The following is a 16,345-nucleotide window of genomic DNA, read 5'->3' as shown; positions in this document are numbered from 1 at the left end:
AGGTGGTCTAAGGAAGGGACAAGGTGACAGGCCAGTATGCCAAGTAGGGGAGGTGAGTAGAAAGCAGGTGACTGATAGATCAAGTTGAAGTTTACCATCATCTAACTGTACATATACAGTGGCAAACTAAAGTTTGGGGATCCCTGGTCAAAATTTCTGTTACTGTGAATAGTTAAGTGAATAGAAGATGAACTAATCTCCAAAAGTCATAAAGTTAAAGATGAAACATTCTTTTCAACATTTTAAGCAAGATTAGTGTATTATTTTTTGTTTTGTACAATTTTAGAGTGGAAAAAAAGAAAAGAGCACCATACAAAAGTTTGAGCACCCCAGAAGATTAGAGCTCTCAGACAACTTTTACCAAGGTCTCAGACCTTAATTAGCTTATTAGGGCTATGGCTTGTTCACAATCATCGTTAAAGTCAAGTGATGCAAATTTAAAAGCTTTATTAATACCCTGACTCCACAAACCTTGTCCCAACAATCAGCAGCCATGGGCTCCTCTAAGCAGCTGCCTAGCACTCTGAAAACTAAAATAAACGATGCCCACAAAGCAGGTGAAGGCGTTAAGAAGATAGCAAAGAGTTTTCAGGTAGCCGTTTCCTCAGTTCGTAATGTAATTAAGAAATGGCAGTTAACAGGAACGGTGGAGGTTAAGTCGAGGTCTGGAAGACCAAGAAAACTTTCCAAGAGAACTGCTCGTAGGATTACTAGTAAGGCAAATCAAAACCCCCGTTTGACTGCAGAAGACCTTCAGGAAGATTTAGCAGACTCTGGAGTGGCGGTGCACTGTTCTACTGGTGCAGTAACACCCGCACAAATATGACCTTCATGGAAGAGTCACCACAAAATTCAGCGTCAGAACTTTGCAAAGGAAGATCTAAACAAGCCTGATGCAACTTGGAAGCAAGTCCTGTGGAAGTTAAAATAGAACATTCTGGCCGCAATGAGCAAAGGTATGTTTGCAGAAAAAAGGGTGCAGAATTTCATGAAAAGAACACTCTCCAACTGTTAAGCACGAGGGTGAATTGATCATGCTTTGAATTTGTGTTGCAGCCACTGGCACGGGGAACATTTCACTGGTAGAAGGAAGACCGAATTCAATTAAATACCAGCGGTCTGTAAAAAAGCTGAAGCTGAAAAGAGGATGGTTTCTACAATAAGATAATGATCCTAAACACACCTCAAAATCCACAATGGACTGCCTCAAGCTGAAGGTTTTGCCATGGCCCTCACAGTCCCCTGACCTAAACATCATTGAAAATCTGTGGATAGACCTCAAAAGAGCAGTGCATGCAAGACAGCCCAAAAATCTCACAGAACTAGAAGCCTTTTGCAAGGAAGAATGAGCGAAAATCCCCCAAACAAGAATTGAAAGACTCTTAGCTGGCTACAGAAAGCATTTACAAGCTGTAATACTTGCCAAAGGGGGTGCTACTAAGTACTGACCATGCAGGGTGCCCAAACTTTTGCTTTGGGCTCTTTTCCTTTTTTGTTATTTTGAAACTGTAAAAGATGGAAATAAAAAAGTAATCTTGCTTAAAATATTAAAATATTAACCTTATGCCTTTTGGAAATCAGGTCATCTTTTACTCGCTTAGCTATTCACAGTAACAGAAATTTTGACCAGGGTGCCGCTGTACACAAACAAACATTATTTGGTTTTATATATCTACAGTTAAATGACAATTGAAGGGAGGCAGAGAGGAAAAAGGGACAGAAATGGATAAAAGGTGGTGGGGTGGGGAACGGGAAGGTTCCTTAAGGGAAGTAAGAAGGAACACAAGTGCTACCTGTACTGAATTCAGGTAAGGTGAGAATGGAAACTACTTCGGGGAAGGGGGGGAATAACATTTTAAACCAGATTGGGGATTGGGGTGGTAGGAACCTGTATATGAAATTGATGGGTGGAGCCAGGAGGAAGTAGGGGAAGACAATGGTGAAGGGGTGCTGGGAAATTAATTTTTTTTGAGATACAGCACAGAACAAGTCCTTCCAGCATAATGAGTTGCATGACTAGCAACCCTCCTATTTAACCCTAGCCTAACCACAGGACAGTTTACCAATAATTACCAATTATCCTACTAACTGATATGTCTTTACACTGTACAAGGTAACTGGAGTACCCTGAGGAAACCCACATGTACCTGGGAAGGAATGTACAAACTTGCTTACAGAGGAACACATACCCATCCTCATAGAGGGATCAGAAGTGGAGAGAGTGAGCAGCTTCAAGTTCCTGAGTGTCAAGATCTCTGAGGATCTAACCCAGTCCCAACATATCAAATGTAGTTATAAAGAAGGCAAGACAGTGGCCATACCTCATTAGGAGCTTGAAGAGATCTGGCATGTCAACAAATACACTCAAAAGCTTCTATAGATGTACTGTGGAGAGCATTCTGACAGGCTGCATCACTATCTTGTATAGAGGGTCTACTGCACAGGACTGATAGAAGCTGCAGAGGATTGTAAATCTAGTCAGCTCCATCTTGGATACTAGCCTACAAAGTACCCAAGACATCTTCAGGGAGCGGTGTCTCAGAAAGGCAGCATCCATTATTAAGGACCTCCAGCACCCGGGGCATGCCCTTTTCTCACTGTTACCATCAGGTAGGAGGCACAGAAGCCTGAAGGCACACACTCAGCAATATAGGAACAGTTTCTTCCCCTCTGCCATCCAATTCCTAAATGGCTATTGAACTCTTGAACACAGCCTCACTTTTTTAATATACAGTATTTCTGTTTTTGCATGTTTTTAAAATCTATTCAATATTTATTTATTTTTAATTTTATCTATTATTTTCTTCTCTTCTATATTATGAATTGCATTGAACTGCTGCTGCTAAGTTAACAAAGCTCACGTCACATGCCAGTGATAACAAACCTGATTCTGATGTCAGAAATGAACTCCCAAAATCTGACACCCTGAGCTGCAATACTGTCATGCTAACCACTATGCTAAACTAAATATGCATGCCACTGGTTTGTACACTGCTCGCAAGTGCAATATAAGGAATAGTTTCCATTTGCACTAGGCTTCAAACTGAATCAAAATCAGAATCAGATTTAATATCATTGGCATATATCATGAAATCTGTTATTTTACAGCAGTAATACACTGCAATACAGAATAAAAACTATAAATTACAAAAAGTATATATAAAAAAGAAAATTAAATACAAAGTGCAAAAAGAGAGAGAAAAATACTAAGATAGTGTTCATGGATTCATTGTCAGTTCAGAAATCTGTTGGGAGAGGGGAAGAAGCTGTTCCTGAATCGTTGAATGTGTGTCTTCAGCTTCTTCATTGATGGTAGCAATGTGAAGAGGGCACGTCCTGGGTGATAGGGGTCCTTAATGATCGATGCTACCCTTTTCAGGCATCACCTTTCAAAGGAGTCCTGGACGCTGAGGAGGCTAGTGCCAATGATGGAGCTGGCTGAGTTAACAACTTACTGCAGCTTTTTCCGATACTGTGCCATGGCCCCTCCATACCAATTGGTGACGTAACCAGTTAGAATGCTTATCACAATGCATCTACAGAAATTTACATATGTTTTTAGTGATATACCAATTCTCCTCAAAGTCCTAATAAGATATAGCTCTGTTGTGCTTTCTTTGTAATTATATCAAGATAAATCTTCAGAGATATTAACATCCAGGAACTTGAAACTTCTCACCTTTTCCACTTCTGATCCCTCGATGAGGACTTGTGTTTTTCCCCTTCCTAGAGTCCATATCAGTTCTTTAGTCTTACTGATGTTGAGTGCAAGGTTGTTGCTGTGACATGTAAATTGAAGGGATTAAAGGCAGATAAATCCCTGGGGCCAGATGGTCTGCATCCCAGAGTGCTTAAGGAAGTAGCCCAAGAAATAGTGGATGCATTAGTGATAATTTTTCAAAACTCCTTAGATTCTGGATTAGTTCCTGAGGATTGGAGGGTGGCTAATGTAACCCCACTTTTTAAAAAAGGAGGCAGAGAAAAATTGGGGAATTATAGACCAGTTAGTCTGACATCAGTGGTGGGGAAAATGCTAGAGTCGGTTATCAAAGATGTGATAACAGCACATTTGAAAAGAGGTGAAATCATCGGACAAAGTCAGCATGGATTTGTGAAAGGAAAATCATGTCTGTCGAATCTTATAGAATCTTTTGAAGATGCAACTAGTAGAGTGGATAGGGGAGAGCCGGTGGATGTGGTATATTTAGATTTTCAAAAGGATAAGGTCCCACAGGAGATTAGTGTACAAACTTAAAGCATGTGGTATTGGGGGTGTGGTATTGATGTGGATAGAAAATTGGTTGGCAGACAGGAAACAAAGAGTGGGAGTAGATGGGACCTTTTCAGAATGGCAGGCAGTGACTAGTGGGGTACCGCAAGGCTCAGTGCTGGGACCCCAGTTGTTTACAATATATATTAATGATTTAGAAGAGGGAATTAAATGCAGCATCTCCAAGTTTGCGGATGACACAAAGCTGGGCGGCGGTGTTAGCTGTGAGGAGGATGCTAAGAGGATGCAGGGTGACTTGGATAGGTTAGGTGAGTGGGCAAATTCATGGCAGATGCAATTTAACGTGGATAAATATGAGGTTATCCACTTTGGTTGCAAGAACAGGAAAACAGATTATTATCTGAATAGTGGCCGATTAGGAAAAGGGGAGGTGCAACGAGACCTGGGTATCATTGTACACCAGTCATTGAAGGTGGGCATGCAGGTACAGCAGGCGGTGAAAAAGGCAAATGGTATGTTGGCATTCATAGCAAAAGGATTTGAGTACAGGAGCAGGGAGGTTCTACTGCAGTTGTACAAGGCCTTGGTGAGACCATACCTAGAATACTGTGTGCAGTTTTGGTCCCCTAATCTGAGGAAAGACATTCTTGCCATAGAGGGAGTACAGAGAAGGTTCACCAGATTGATTCCTGGGATGGCGGGACTTTCATATGAAGAAAGACTGGATCGACTAGGCTTATACTCACTGGAATTTAGAAGTTTGAGGGGGGATCTTATTGAAACGTATAAAATTCTAAAGGGATTGGACAGGCTAGATGCAGGAAGATTGTTTCCAATGTTGGGGGAGTCCAGAACGAGGGGTCACAGTTTAAGGATAAAGGGGAAGCCTTTTAGGACCGAGATGAGGAAAACCTTCTTCACACAGAGAGTGGTGAATCTGTGGAATTCTCTGCCACAGGAAACAGTTGAAGACAGTTCATTGGCTATATTTAAGAGGAAGTTAGATATGGCCCTTGTGGCTAAAGGGATCGGGGGTATGGAAAGAAAGCAAATACAGGGTTCTGAGTTGGATGATCAGCCATGATCATACTGAATAGTGGTGCAGGCTCGAAGGGCTGAATGGCCTACTCCTGCACCTATTTTCTATGTTTCTATGTCTTTGGACTGTGGGAGGAAACCCAGGTATTCACAGAGAGAATATACAAATTCTTTGAAGAAACAACAAGCAGAATAGACAAAGGGGAATTGATTGATATTGTGTACTTAGATTTTCAGAAGGCCTTTGACAAGATGCCACACACGGGGCTGCTTTATGAGCAGATCATACATGGTCCAAACAGAGGAGAGAGCAGTGGTAAAAAGAAACCGCAAAGACCTCAAGAAAGCCAACTTCAGAGATTCAGTTAACGGATGCAGACAAGACAAAACATGTAAATAATAACAAGGAAACACAAGATCTGTGTGAACCATGTAGGAGGTCTGCTCGTGTTCGTAAACCCACAGAGAGACTGATAGAGACTTGTTGAATTATGTTTTTGCTTTGATTAACGTTGTTAATTGTTTTTCTTTGTAAGGAAAGGAAGATATGGTGATATCACGTGCAATATTGAGCCAATGCACGATTAGACAGAGCACTGAGCATGCACAGGATTGCCGGAATGTTCCAGCACGTGGCTGGGTTAAGACGCGTTTGTTTATTACTGTAAATAGAAGTTCTCTAATTCTTCCAGAATATGATTCTTCACTGTTAACCCACGGTACGTTTAAACAGAAGTAACGTAACACCTCGCAACTCTAGTTTAAACCCCACCGTGCAGCATTAACAAACCTTCCCACTAATCTGCCTCCAGTTTGGGTGCTAACCGTCCCTTCTGTACAGGCCTCACCTTCCCTGGAAGAGAGCCCAATGATCTTACACCCTCTTTCCTACATCAACTCCTTAGCCGTGTATTAAACTGTGTAACTTTCCTAGCACACAGCATGGGGTAGCAATCCTGAGATCACAAACCTGGAGGATCTGTCCCTTAACTTAGCATCTAATACCCTGAAGCCCCAATGCAGAACCTTGCCACTGATGTCATTGGTACCTACATGGACCACGACTTCTGCCTGTTTACCCTGTTACTTAACAATACTGAAGACGCAATCCAAGATATCCCAGACACTGAGACCCTGATACAGATTGTTAGACAATAGACAGTAGGTGCAGAAGTAGACCATTCAGCCCTTAGGTGGTGCAGGTGGGTGCACTTCTCGCTGCTGTAGTCATCAGGGACACTGGACAGTGGTAGCATTTAAGAGGCACTAAGGCAAATGCATGAAGAGACAGGGAATGGAGGGATATAAGCCACATGCAGGCAGATGGGATTAGTTTTGATTGATATCATGGTTGGCTTAGACATTTGAGCTGAAGAGCCTGGACCTGTGCTGTACTGTTCTATGTTCTAGTGAAAGGATAAAAGTGAAATTAGAAAATAATAATGTGACTGGGAAAAATTATTGTCGATTTGTAAAATATTGGAGGCAGTAGGGTTATCAGGGCATGAAAGGACACAGGGAAGAGGCAGGAGACTGGGGCTGAGATGGAAATGGATCAGCAATGATGAAATGGTGGATCAAGGGCCTAATTCTGCTCCTATATCTTATGGTTGGTGGGATGGTGATACGCCTCTGCCAAAGGAGGTGTAAGGTGCTCCTTCCCTCCGCGAGCCTGCAGGTCACCCTTGGGCAAGGTGTAGCACCTGCTTAAACCCCCCCCCCCCCATCGGATCAGGGTCATGTGAAGCCACGGGATGGTCGTACGAGCAGCTGGTGCATGTCACAAGTCCTGGTTATGCGACCACTGACGCCAAGCAGACAATCTCTGAAGAGTATTGATAATGACTGGGTCAGCCATCTTGTAAAGACACTGCCCGGAAGAAGGCAAAGGCAAACCGCTTCTGTAGAAAAAATTAGCCCAAGAACAGACAAGATCATGGGAAGACTGTGATCGCCCATGTCAATACGACATGGCACATAGTGATGATGATCGGAGGCAGTAGCAAGCAAAATGGGTATTGAAAATCAGCATGATTGAACATTGATAAAGTCCCTCACAAACCATTATTAATCAAAGTTAAAAACTCAGATTATAGAGTCATAGAGGATGGAAACGGGAACCTTTGGCCTTACATATTCATGCCTACCAAGATCAAAGTTTATTTTCAAAGTGTGTATATGTCACCATATATTACCAGGAGATTCACTCTTACCTCGACATTAACAGTAGAACAAGGAAATACAATAAAATCAATAAAAAACTACACACAAACGACGACTGAAAAAACAGCCGATGTGCAAAAGACAAAATGTGCAAATAGAACTAAATAGAGAGACAGACAGAGTACACGAGGACATGAGTTGAGGAGTCCTTGAGAGTGAGTCTGTAGTCACAGAATCAGTTTGGAATTGTGGCCAGGAATCAGGTTTAATATCACTGGCATATCTTGTGAAATTTGTTGTTTTACAGCAGCAGTACAATGCAATACATAATAAAAACTAAATTACAGTAAATATATAGTAAAATTAACTAAGTAGTGATTAAATCACAAACGAGCAAATCTGCAGATGCTGTAAATCCGAGCAAAGTAGTGAGCCAGTGCCCGTGGGTTCATTGGATGGCAGGGGGGAAGAAACTGTTCCTGAAACAGTGTCTCCGGCTCCCCTACCTCTTCCCTGATGGTAGCAATGAAAAGGGGGCGAGTCCTGAGTGATGGGGGTCCTTAATGATGGATGCCACCTTTGAAAGACTCCCCACCACCCACCACCACCTCTTTATACCAGTTATCTCCCCTCTAAACTCATAACGGTCTGGACCTGAGCCGTCAACCATTGCTTGCTTCTTGACCCACTGAGCTCACTGACTGTTTATATTTTTTGTTGTATGTATAATCTATATTTTCATTTATATTTATCATTATTATTGTTATGAGCAGAGAGACAACATCTGCCAGAAGTAAATTCCTTGTATGTGCACAGGTACTTGGTGGTTAATGTAACCCCACTTTTTAAAAAAGGAGGGGCAGAGTAACCGGGGAATTATAGACAGGTTAGCTTGACATCGGTGGTGGGGAAAATGCTAGAGTCAGTTATCAAAGATGAGATAACAGCACATTTGGAAAGAGGTGAAATCATCGGACAAAGTCAGTATGGATTTGTGAAAGGAAAATCATGAATTTTTTGAAGATGTAACTAGTAGAATGGATAGGGGAGAACCAGTGGATGTGGTATATTTAGATTTTTAAAAGGCTTTTGACAAGGTCCCACACAGGAGATTAGTGTGCAAACTTAAAGCACATGGTACTGGGGGTATGGTATTGATATGGATAGAGAATTGGTTGGCAAACAGGAAGCAAAGAGTGGGAATAAACGGGACCTTTTCAGATTGGCAGGCGGTGACTAGTGGGGTACCGCAAGGCTTAGTGCTGGGATCTCAGTTGCTTACAATTATATTAATGACTTAGACGAGGGAATTAAATGCAGCATCTCCAAGTTTACAGATGACACGAAGCTGGGCAGCAGTGTTAGCTGTGAGGAGAATGCTAAGAGGATGCAGGGTGACTTGGATAGGTTAGGTGAGTGGGCAAATTCATGGCAGATGCAATTTAATGTGGATAAATAAGAGGTTATCCATTTTGGTTGCAAGAACAGGAAAATAGATTATTATCTGAATGGTGGCCGATTAGGAAAAGATGAGGTACAACGAGACCTGGGTGTCATTGTACACCAGTCATTGAAAGTGCACATGCAGGTACAGCAGGCGGTGAAAAAAGCAAATGGTATATTGGCATTCATAGCAAGAGGATTCGAGTACAGGAGCAGGGAGGTTCTACTGCAGTTGTACAAGACCTTGGTGAAACAACAGCTGGAGTACTGTGTGCAGTTTTGGTCCCCTAATCTGAGGAAAGACATTCTTGCCATAGAGGGTGTTCAAAGAAGGTTCACCAGATTGATTCCTGGGATGGCAGGACTTTCATATGAAGAAAGACTGGATCGACTCGGCTTATACTCGCTGGAATTTAGAAGATTGAGGGGGGATCTTATTGAAACGTATAAAATTCTAAAGGGATTGGACAGGCTAGATGCAGGAAGATTGTTTCTGATGTTGGGGGAGTCCAGAACGAGGGGGTCACAGTTTAAGGATAAAGGGGAAGCCTTTTAGGACCGAGATGAGGAAAAACTTCTTCACACAGAGAGTGGTGAATCTGTGGAATTCTCTGCCACAGGAAAAAGTTGAGGCCAGTTCATTGGCTATCTTTAAGAGGGAGTTAGATATGGTCCTTGTGGCTAAAGGGATCAGGGGGTATGGAGAGAAAGCAGGTACAGGGTTCTGAGTTGGATGATCAGCCATGATCTTACTGAATAGCGGTGCAGTCTCGAAGGGCCGAATGGCCTACTCCTGCACTTATTTTCTATGTTTCTATCAATCAACCACCTTATCTATCTCGTCAGGTACACCTCCTCGTCATTATCTGAAATTCTGGCAACAATAGTTGTATCATTGGCAAATTTATCAATGGCATTTTGAGTTGTGCCTAGCCACACAATCATGGGTGTGGAGAGAGTCAAGCAGTCAGCTAAGCATACATTCTTGAGGTGCGTCTGTGTTGACTATCAGCAAGGAGGTGATATAATTTCCGAACTGCAAAGAATATGGTCTCCCAATGAGGAAGTTAATGATTAATTTGCAAAGGGAGGTACAGGTGCCCAGGTTTTGGAGCTTGTTGAGTAGAACTGAGGGCATGATTGTGTTGAACACTGAGCTGTAATCAATAAACAGCAGCCTAACGTAGATGATCCAAGGCTGAGTGAAGAGCCAGTGAGATTGCATCCACTGTAGACCTATTGTGGCGACAGGCAAATTGCAGTGGGTCCAGGGCCTTGCTTAGGCACGAGTTGATTTTTGCCATGACCAATCTCACAAAGCACTTCATCACAGTAGATGTAAATGTTACTGCGTAATAGCTATTGAGCCATTGGGGACAGGTTTGATTGCCACTCTTTTAAAGCAGGTGAGACCTGCAACGACATCAATGAGAGACTGAAGATGACCTTAAACACTTGGCACAGGTTTTCAGAGCCTACTAGGTAAACCATCAGGGCCTGACATCTTGCAACAGTTCACTCCCTTGAAAGATGTTCTGTAGTCTGAGACAGAGATTACAGCATGACACCAGATGCTGGAAGGATTCGCACAGGCATAGATTTATTCTCCCTATCACAGACTGCATAAAAGGTATTGAGTTCATCTGGGAATGAAGCATCATAATGTTTTTGCTTTATAAGAAGCAATGGCCTGCAATTCCTGCATCCTGCCAGTGCTGACTTGAATCCATTTCTACCTCTAATCTCAATCAGAATTGTTTTCTTGCCCTTAAAATAGGCCTTCTGTAGGTCATACCTGGACCTCTGGTATAGTTCTGGATCAACAGTCTTGAATGCCACAAATCTAGCCCTCAGCAGACTACAAATCTCCTAGTTTACCCACAGCTTTTGGTTTGGATATGTCCAATATGTTCTTGAAGGCAAACGTGCATCCACACAATTCCTGAAGTTGGTGACAACTGTGGCATACTCATTCAGATTCAAAGATGAATCCCTGAATATTGTCCAGTCCATCAACTCAAAGCAGTCCTGTAAGCACTCCTCCATCTCCCTTGACCATACCTTCTGGTCCTCACTACTGATGCTGCAGTCTTTACTCTCTGTCTATACCCTGGGAGTACAAGTATGACCAGGTAATCAGACTTTCCAAAAGTGTTGGCATGGGAATGGCATGTAAGCATTCTTGACAGTGGTGAAACAGTGGTCAAGTGTTGGTTCCTCTGGTTTCATAGGAGATATGTTGGTGGTCATTGTTCAGAGATTTCTGATTTCTTCAAGCAGGCCTGGTTAAAATCTCCTGTAAGGCATCACAGAGTGCAGTTTTGTGTCTGTTGATTGTTTTGCTCAGCTCCTCCAGTGCCTGCTTGACATTAGCCTGAGGTGTAATGGACACCACCACCAGGATGATGGCAGGAAGATCCTTTGACAGGTAAATGGACATCTGATTGCTTGATGTTCCAAGTCGAGTGAGCAAGACTGAGAGACAGAACTGCCATGTTTGTACAGTATGGTGAGTTGATCATAAGAGCATAACCCACTCCTCTGCCCTTAAGAGACTGAGCTGTCCTGTCTTTGCAGAAGATGCAAGTTCCTGGCAGTAGGGAAGGCCATGGGGTGCCACTGTAGTGTAATGGTTAGTTCAATGCTATTATAGCTCAGGGCATCAGAATTTCCTGCATCCTCTGTAAGACAATCCTTCCTGTGTGCATGGGTTTCCACTGGGAGCTCCAACTTCTTCCCACAATCCAAAAACATGCCAGTTAGTATATCAATTGCTGATTGTAAATTGTCCCGTGATTAGGCAAGAGTTAAATTAGTGGGATGCTGGGTGGTGTAGTTAGGAGGGCCAGAAGAGCCCATTCAGCACTGTATCTTTAAATAAAATAAAGGATAGACAGGTCAGTGTGGGAATAGAATGGGAAATTGAAATAGCTTATAACTGGGAGTTTGGGGTGAGCACTGTGCATAAAAGTTTTCTGTCAAAAATTGCCAAATCGCTTGGTCTCACAGATATAGAGAAGGCCATGTCAGAAGCACCAAATGAAGAAAAAAAACTTTTCTTTTTGTGTGGCTTTGGTGACTTTGAATATACTCACACAGAACCGTTCAAGACCAAGATTTACAGATTCACTTGAGTAATAAAACATAAAACATAAAAATCTACAGCACATTACAGGACCTTCGGCCCACAATGTTGTGCCAACCATGTAACCTACTCTAAAAACTGCCTAAAATATCCCTACCACATGGCCCTCTATTTTTCTAAGCTCCATGTACCTATAAAAGTCTCTTAAAAGACCCTATTATATCCACCTCTACCACTGCTGCTGCCAGTGCATTCCAAGTACCTACCACACTGTGTGTGAAAACCTTACCTCTGACAACCCCCTTCTACCAAGCACCCAATTCCAAGCACCTTAAAACTATGCCCCTCATGTTGGCCATTTCAGCCCCGGGAAAAGCCTCTGGTTATCCACACGATCAATGCCTTTCATCATCTGATATACCTCTATCAGGTCACTTCTCATCCTTTGCCACTCCAAGGAGAAAAGGCCCAGTTCACTCAACCTATTCTCATAAGGCATACTCTCCAATCCAGGCAACATCCTTGCAAATCTTCTCTGCACTCTCTCTATAGTATCCACATCCTTCCTGTAGTGAGGTGATCAGAACTGAACACAGTACTCCAAATGCGGTTTAACTAAAGTCTGATATAGCTTTAACATGACCTCATGGCTTTGAACTCAATCCAATGGTTGATGAAGACCATCACACCATTCGCCTTCTTAACAACACTGTCAACCTGTGCAGCAGCTTTAAGTGTCCTATGGACATGGACTCCAACATCTCGCTGGTCCTCCACACTGCCAAGAGTCTATTAATATATTCTGTCTTTAAATTTGAGCTACCAAAATGAACCACCTCACACTTATCTGAGTTGAACTCCATCTACCACTTCTCTGCCCAGTTCTGCATCCTATCGATGTCCTACTGTAACCTCTGACAACCCTCCAGACTATCCACAACACCCTCAACTTTTGTGTCATCAGCAAACTTACTAACCCACCTTTCTACTTCCTCATCGCAGTAATTTATAAAAATCACAAAGAGGAGGGATCCCAAAACAGATCCCTGTGGAACACCACTGCTCACCATCCTCCTTGCAGAATTCGAACCATCCACAACCACTCTTTGCCTTCCAAAGCCAATTCTAGATCCACAAAGCAAGGTCTCCTCAGATCCCATCCTCCTTACTTTCTGAATGAGCCTTGCATGGTGAACTTTATCAACTGCCTTACTAAAATCCATATACACTACATCCACTGCTCTACCATCATCAACGTGTTTTGTTACATCCTCAAAGATTTCAAACAGGCTCGTAAAGCACGACCTGCCCTTTACAAAGCCATATCCCTGATCAGATTATGTCTCTCCAAATGCTCACAAATCCTGCCTTCAGGATCTTCTCTAACAACTTGCCCAATGCTGAAGTAAGCATTACTTTTTTTCAATTAGTTGTAAATATCTGAACCTTATCCTGAAACCATGACTACTAATTCCAAACTGCCCAGTTAAACAAAGTTTCTCAGCATCTAGTCTGCCAATTGCTTTCAGAATATTTTATGCTTCATGTCTTTCTTCTAAACTCTGGTGAACATGGACCCTTCTACTCAATATCTGCTCTTCAGAAGTACTCTTTATGTCTGCAGACAATCTAATGCATCAACATTACAAAATTTCAAAGGTATATGCAACACTCCTATCCCCAAACATTTTCTTTCTCTCCCCTCCCATTGGGCAGAAGGTCCAAATGCCTAAAAGCACGTATTGCCAGGCTCAAGGACAGTTTCATTCTGCTGTTATAAGATATAGGATTAGAATTAGCCCATTCAGCCCATCAGGTCTGCTCCAGCATCCCATCATGGCTGGTTTATTATCCCTCTCAACTACATTCTTCTTCCCTTCCCCTGTAACCTTTGACGCCCTTACTAATCAAGAAACTATCAACCTCTGCCTTAACTATGCTTGGCTTCCACAGGTGTCAGTGGCAAAGAATTCCACAGATTCACCAACCTCTGGCTAAAGAAATTCCTCCTCATCTCTGTTCTGAAGGAATGTCTTTCTACCCTGAGGCTGTGTCCTCTGGGCCTAGACTCCTGTACTGTAGGAAACATCCTCCACGTCCACTCAAGCGATGCCTTTCAATGTTCGATAGGTTTCAATGAGTTCTCCCCCACCCACCCACCCCTCATTTTAAACTCCAGCAAACACAGGCTCAGAACCATCACATGCTCCTCATTATGTTTCAATCCTGGGATCATTCCAATGAGCTTCCTCTGGACATTCTCCAATGCCAGTCAATCCGTTCTTAGATAACAGCCCAAAACTGCTCATTTAAGACTACTGAACAATTCCCTAGTACAATAAGATGAACTCTTGACTTAATGAGCTCATGGCCTTGCACCTTACTGTCTGCCTCCACCACACTTTCTCTGTGACTGTAAACATTATTCAGCATTCTGATATTTTCTTTTATACTACTTTAATGAACTCACTGCTGCAATGAAATAATCTGTGTGGATTTTCAAAATTTATAGGTTAGCATTATTTGTCACATGTACATCGAAACATACAGTGAAAAATGTTGTTTGCATCAAATCAAATCAGCAACAATTGTGCTGGGCATCCTGCAAGTGTCTCCACCCTTCCAGCACCAGCATAGCCCGCCCACAACTCACTAATCCTACTGGCAAGCAAAATAAAGTAATTGACTATACATGAGGAGGGTGGAGTTTCAAGATGGCGACGTAGACATCTGCCTTTTAGGCGCTCTTCATTTTTTAAGCTATAACCACCCTTTAATCAAATCTTTTCGTACTTAATCACATGGGTTGATATTTACGATTTATTTCTTTTTTTAAAAAATAACACTGGATTTAATTTTTTCAAACTTAAAATGTCTGTACCTAAGAAATCGTCTAAAGACCCTATAACTCTCGATGCAATCTCCAGTCTTCTGGATACTAAACTGGATACTAAACTTGCAAGTCTGGAAAACAAACTTACTGCGAAAATGTCGGAGCTTGAAGAAGTCGTTAAATCATTTGATATCAAGCTTCAATCGCAGGCAGCAGTTATTGAACGCCATGAAGAAAAGATTGCGGCTCTTGACAAGATAATTTGTGAAAAAATACGTACAATCGAAACTTTGGAGGAGAAGGTACGATCGAAAGCTAAAATAGTGGAGCAGTATAAGTTTAAAATCACCGATCTTGAAAACCGGTCTCACAGACAGAATTTGCGTATTATTGGATTTCCCGAAAATCTCGAGTCTGGTGACTTAACTGAATATTTCTCTAATTTATTGTGGGAAATTTTTGGCGAGGATGCTTTGCGGGTTAAACCTACTATCCATCGTGCCCACAGAGTTTCGAGATTTTCGGCTGCGAAAGACAAGCCACGAGCTGTGATTGTCCGTCTCCATTATCCTCGGGAGAAAGAGCTTTTAATTCGATTAGCTCATCAGAAAGGTATGATTTCTCACAGAAACAACAAGTTTCATATTGTGGAGGGCTATTCTTTCGAGGTAATGAGGGCGAGAATTGCTTTTAAACCGGTGATGGCGGAGGTTCATTCGATTGGACTTAAACAAGCTTTAAGATATCCAGCGAATCTCAGAATTACGTTGAGCGACAACAGTCAGTGTTTCTTTACTACTCCGGAAGAAGCGAAGAAATTCATTGAAGAATATCGCTCTTCTAGTCCAACTTGAACTATGTGTTATGTGGAAGAACTTTTGGAGAGAAGACGCCATTCCGTTTTAGGCTTTAACTTATGAAGCTGCGGTATAGCTTTTTATTTTGGTCTGTAGACCTGGGTTTTTTTTTATTATCATGATTTACAGATGCTTTTTTAACTTTACTATAATGTCTTTTTTCTTAATTAATTTTTTTTCCCCTCTGGATTAGATATACATGTTAAGACTTTGTAATGATGATTTATTTTTTAAGGTGTCGTTTCTTCTTCCCATAAGACTTTGCTTTCCGTAAGCGTTTATTTGCCTGTATTTGAGAATAGGACGAATGTTTTGAATTTTTGAACCTTTTTTTTATATATATATTGTAGTGGTTATTGAACCCTTTTTTAATTCTATTTTGATAACCTTTTTTTTAAAAAAAAGATTGGTGAATTTACATCTATGTTTTGTAATATGGTTCTTTCAAAATGTCGTTTCTTCTTCCCATAAGTCTTTGTTTTTGAAACATCATTTCCTTATATTTAAATATGGAATTTTTTTTTAAAGGCATATTACACTATTTTAAACTTCAATGGTTATCCTTTTTTTTATTAATGATTTTTTGCTTTTTTATATTATTTTTTCATTTTGATTGATATATATTCTTTTTGTTTACAACCCTGTATTTATATCTGGGTGTTATATAGTTTCTCTTTTCTTTCTTTTCATGAAGT

At 41.6% G+C, this 16,345-nt stretch overlaps 1 protein-coding gene across 6 annotated transcripts in view; it reads right to left on the bottom strand.

The window, feature by feature from the left end:
- Positions 1 to 16,345, bottom strand: part of rsf1a (remodeling and spacing factor 1a) — a 134,455-nt gene that overhangs the window by 15,301 nt on the left and 102,809 nt on the right. The gene's annotated exons all lie outside the window — the stretch shown is intronic.

Source organism: Hypanus sabinus, chromosome 3, assembly GCF_030144855.1.
Source record: "Hypanus sabinus isolate sHypSab1 chromosome 3, sHypSab1.hap1, whole genome shotgun sequence".
NCBI classification, from domain to species: Eukaryota; Metazoa; Chordata; class Chondrichthyes; order Myliobatiformes; family Dasyatidae; genus Hypanus; species Hypanus sabinus.
This window is presented reverse-complemented; position numbering and strand designations above follow the sequence as displayed.